This window comes from Electrophorus electricus, chromosome 6 (assembly GCF_041902795.1).
Source record: "Electrophorus electricus isolate QZ-2024a chromosome 6, ASM4190279v1, whole genome shotgun sequence".
Classification (NCBI taxonomy): domain Eukaryota; kingdom Metazoa; phylum Chordata; class Actinopteri; order Gymnotiformes; family Gymnotidae; genus Electrophorus; species Electrophorus electricus.
The window spans coordinates 24,019,149-24,024,340 of NC_137502.1; the positions used below are offsets into that span (position 1 = coordinate 24,019,149).

Consider the following 5,192-nt stretch of genomic DNA (forward strand, 5'->3'; position numbering starts at 1 on the left):
TGGTCTATCAGCACAAGAACGTTTTACTTAAAAGCTATCCCACTGGAGCCCAATGGAGCTGACACACCCTTGGTGAGGCAATGAAGGCAGTGCAGAGAAAGGAAGAGCAGGAGAAGAAAGATAGGCTGCATGCTAGGCTACAAGCAAATACACTCAGAGCAGCTGTCCCGAGTCTTTTCACCAACAAGATGGATGAGCTCAAGATGGATGACAAGAACAGCTGTTATTGCTGTTCCTGGTGCTGACATGGAGTTAATAGTGCACTCCATCTATAGAACGGACAGAATGGTGCACTTGGGGAAGGCCAAAGGTGGAAGTCTGTCATCTACATGCAGTCTATCTGATATGCTAAACCAATTCTTTGCATGGTTTGAAGTCCAAAACAAGAAGACTTCTTACACCACACCTCTTGGTTGGGAGCAGACACTGGTCTTAAATCATCAGGTGAGGACCACGCTGCAGACAGTGTTTGCCAACAAAGCAGCGGGTGCAAACAGTTTCTGGACGGACACTAAAGATCTGTGCAAATCAAATATGAGGTGTAATAGTAAAATATTCACCCTCTTACTATAAGCTGCAGTATCAACAAGCTTTAAGACCACCACAATCATCCTGAGCCCCAAAGGCCTCAATGACAACTAACCAGGTGCACTAACATCGATCATGAAATGCTTTCCCACACCTAAGCCATCATTCCTTCAGATATGGACCAGCAGCAATTTGCCTACAAATAAAAGGACAGAGACAGAGGACCTTTCTAACACACTCGACATGGCACTGACAACCCAATATGTATGTTAGGATATTATTTGTGGATTTTAGCTCTGCTTTCAACACCATTATTCCTCATAAACTGTTCAGCAAACTGGGGATCTTAGGTTTGAGCAGCCTCATTTTCTTCTGGGTCAGAGACTTCCTATCTGACAGACCAGAGAGTCAAGATTGTAAACTACACCTCCTCCACTCTTATCCTGAACATTGGAACCTCGCAGGTGTTGTGTACTGAGCCCCAGGCTCTTTACCCTGTTTACACTTAACTGCACACCTATTCACTCTTCAAACATTATAACATTTGCAGACACCACAATAGTAGACCTCTGTCAGAGGGCGATGAGAGTGCCTACATGAATGAGGAATGTCTAGGTGAATGGTGCAACTTCAACAACTTAATACTTAACACCTACAAGACAAAAGTAATTCAGGAGAATAAGAAAGCCAGACCAACTCCCCCTCCACTTTTCTGGGGAAGCAATAGAATGAGTGGAGAATGAAGTATGTGTCCACATATACAGACACTTATCATGGCCTCCTAATACCTGGTCTCCATGGTCTACCTAATAATGCCTGATAAAGAGGGCACAACAAAGTCTGTACTTCTTAAGGAAGCTGAAAAGGGCTCAGCTACCACAAAAGTTCCCCCCACCCATCTGTAACCATGTACTCTTAATGCTATACTCTGCACCTTTTGAACATTCAATGAACAATCACTTTACACATGCAGGGCATATGTAATATTATTCAGACTGTCTAGAACACCTCTGGAACAGAATAACTGCATCACCCTTTTAAAGCCAATGTTATTTAACTAGTCATACTATATTGTTGCACTTTTGATGCTCATACTGCCTCCTGTAAATAGAGTGTACCTTATTTATAGTGTGATCTAATCTCAAACTGCTAATTGTAATTCACACTGCAATCTCAAACCATTGACCACCCTGCTGTTTGTCAAACTAATTTACATTGTAAACATCATCCATGAAAGACTGTAACCACTTTCTTTCTGCTTATTCTTGCCACCCGTAGAAATTTCATTATATAAATTTATAATAAAAATAAGGACTCTCTTACACTTCATATCTTATATAAATAAAATATTTATATCAAACATCTCCTGATTTACTTTGAAGTAGTGGAACAATATACTGTGTTCTCCTGCAGTGAAAACTGATTTCTGTGAAGACAGGTGTGTTAGTCATGTCCACTGTTTCACTTGCTAGTCACTGGAAGTGGTACACCTTGCCTTAACTTAAAGGCAAAGATGCAGTGGTTGAAAACAGGTGAGCTATGAATTATAGCTTGCTCTTGGGGTTTGGGAAACACTAAGATTTTAAAAGTTTGTGCATTACAGTCTTCATAAAAACAAACTGAGAACAAGTTTTTGGCAAAATCACTTTTATTTGCATATCATAACTAATATGTGGTAACATGAAAATATATGATCTCCATAATTAGTTCCTATCAGTTACCCATTTCAACAAGAAAAAAACTTCCATAAATAGAAAAACATATAAGCCTGCCATATAAGATTATGTAAATGCATCTGAACATTAACTGGCAGAATTCCTTGTTTCACTAAAGAAAGAACAAGGAAGTTTCATTCTTAGTGCTTTTAAGGAAACATGTTTCCATACATACATAATTTTTAAAGAATGTAATTTTAAGATTTTCTTTTATAGAGTGTTTCTGTGTTTATTGATGGTTGGAAACTCTGGTGACCAATGTTGTCCTGGTTAGTAGTGTTACAGGCTTCAAAGTCCAGATTGTCAGTGCCACCTCTGGGGTCATAATGGTGAGCTCTCTCATTACTGAAGCAGAAGATACAGTGTGGAGTCGGTGTGGGTACCAGTCTGGCGAGCATAGAGAAATCCACGCAGTATGTGCCTTCTTTGCTACGGGAAATAATGGGGAAAAATTCATAACCCCACATGATCTCTCTAGGGATATAGGAAGTCCTGGCCTGGCAGGAGAAGTTAGTGGTCTCATCTGTGCCATCCAGAAACACCACCAGCTCAAACTGCTGCTGGTGCAGAGTGTCTGCTGCCATCTCAAAAAATGGACTTGTCCTGTCAATCACATGATACAGGGTCAAAGGACAGACGAAGAACAGGTTGTCCTTCCCAGCATCCACCATGAAATCGACAGTGATCTGGTCCATGATGATGGTCTCGCCGTCAGGTGTGACTGTTGTTCTAAACATCTTACCATAAATCTGGCTCCCAACCAGTATAGTTTTACGTAGGTTGGCCACTCGTATCTGCAAACACAGGGCACCATTTCTAGGGCTGATGACAGCCTTTTCACTGAAGTTGATTGTCTTTGCTCTTTTCTTAGGTGAGGCCATTTTGGCGATAACCACGCCACACCAATAGCATTTTACGAGTGTACCAATGAGAGTCTGGATATTGAGAACGACGAGTGCACCCGGGCAATATGGGGTAATGACCCTTGCAGTGTAGCCAATGGTCATCTGCGTTGTTATGGAGTAGAGGAAAGCAGTGGTCAAGCCATAGACATTCATTACACAAGGGTTGTGGTCAGGTGAAGGATTCTGCCACCACAAGTCTCCATTACTGCGAGCAATCCAGTACCAGATAAGTGCAAAAAGGAAGAAGCTGAGAAGGAAGGCAGCTCCGAACAAGATGAACACTATAGTCCAACGGAGCTCCAGGGTGGTTGTCCATATGTCTAGCAAATAGGCCAAGCGACTGCTGTACTTCACATTGCCATATTCAATGTTGCAGTGACCATCTTTTGTCACCAGACGGTTCCGGTTAATCTGGCGCTTGTCCAAGTAATCTCTGAACAGCTGTGGCAGTGTGCGTGTCATTTTCAAGATGTATTCAATCTAGGGATAAAACATATCAGCATTTTGAAAGATGTACTGAGTAAACCTTAATTGTGTAAAGTTAAATATATTTACTTGAAATAATGTTTAAAGTGAAAATGAACATAGAACAACAGGGCTGAACCTCAGTTTCAAATTTTATTTTCCACTAAAATGAATTTTAAAAAAACATTAGTATTTGGAATAATTCAGCAAAAGCAGTTTTCTAAAATGAGAAAAATAAAATCTTCCAATACATATGAATTTTATAGATGACTTTGATGTTGCATTGCCTGTGTCCTGGCTTTAAAAGGGTCTAGAACATTGTATATATGCATAAATCTTTTTCCGCCTGCTATATGAGATCACGTTTTTGTTTTTATTTCACTGGCTGTTTTCCTTTTTTTATTTGGAGAATACATTAATCCATGACTGTAGCACATTCACATCACTATTTTCTGTAGTTTTTTTTCCTTGCCCTGTATATCTTCCTCTACATTTTGCCTCAGCATATAAGGAAGTAAAACTAAATGAATTTAAGAAAGAGCAAATGGGCTGGCCTGTGTACCACTCTGGAAAAAAGGCAAGGTAGGATAAATGGATAATGTGAATTCATTTAGAGCTAAACTCAACCTCAAAAGCGAATCAGACTGGAGTGTTCAGTCTACAAAGTGATGTCGAGTATTCAGATTGGCACTTACCTGCTATTGATGCTTTCCTGTCTTCAAACTAGAAGGTCAACCATAGACTATATTACTAATAGTTTATAAGGATTACTAAGAAGGAATTGTGCAGTTTATTAACCATTATATCATAATTTTGACTTCCTTTTAATACTGATTCCTTTTCCTATTCCCCACACTCATTCAAATCGGTCTCTGACACTTTGGGTCTCAGCTCTTGAGTCTTCTATGGTTCCCTCCTATGTGTAAGGCTGGACTTAAGGCATATAACAATATTTATCTGTACACAAAATCAGTTGGGTTTTTTCACTACAAGTTTACACAACAAGTTTACAGGAGAAGCTAGTTAGTTCAGAACAGGGTAAATATCACACAAAACAGTCTGTTTTCTCTGCCAGGATCTTATTCTCAGAAGTCACCCAGGAACACCTCGTTCTTTTTCAGATCAGGTCACGTAAGCAAAACAATAACTTGCATCAACGAACACTATTCTCTGCCACCCTGTGCAGTTTGTATTAAATCACTCCATTTTAATACAATTCTCTTCCTCCATGCATTTCTGTGTGGTTATACATATTATGGAATGTCATGTATGTGTATAGCCAGTGCCTTGTTTATACTTTTGCTGGTTAAGAAACGAATAATAGAAAGTCTCCATAAAGCGATCAAGTTTTAGCTTCTGGAGTCTTTGTTTATGAGAGTGGTTAAGGTACTTGGCTAGTAATCAGAAGGTTGCTGGTTCAAGCCCCACCGCCATCAATTTACCACTGCTGGGCCCCTGAGCAAGGCCTTTAGCCCTCAATTGCTCAAGTTGCAATTGTAATCAGCTTTGGATAAAAGTGTCAGCTAAATGCCATAAAATGTCAAATAAATGTTGGTAAGTCCTATATGTTGAGAACACT

At 39.8% G+C, this 5,192-nt stretch overlaps 1 pseudogene across 1 annotated transcript; it reads right to left on the minus strand.

The window, feature by feature from the left end:
• Nucleotides 1–2,141: 2,141 nt before the first annotated feature.
• Nucleotides 2,142–4,510, minus strand: LOC145658510 (ATP-sensitive inward rectifier potassium channel 1 pseudogene; annotated as a pseudogene). Its single transcript, XR_014124089.1, has 2 exons — nucleotides 4,309–4,510; nucleotides 2,142–3,628 (listed from the first exon to the last, which is right to left on the minus strand). The product of XR_014124089.1 is annotated as an ATP-sensitive inward rectifier potassium channel 1 pseudogene (transcript).
• Nucleotides 4,511–5,192: the final 682 nt, after the last annotated feature.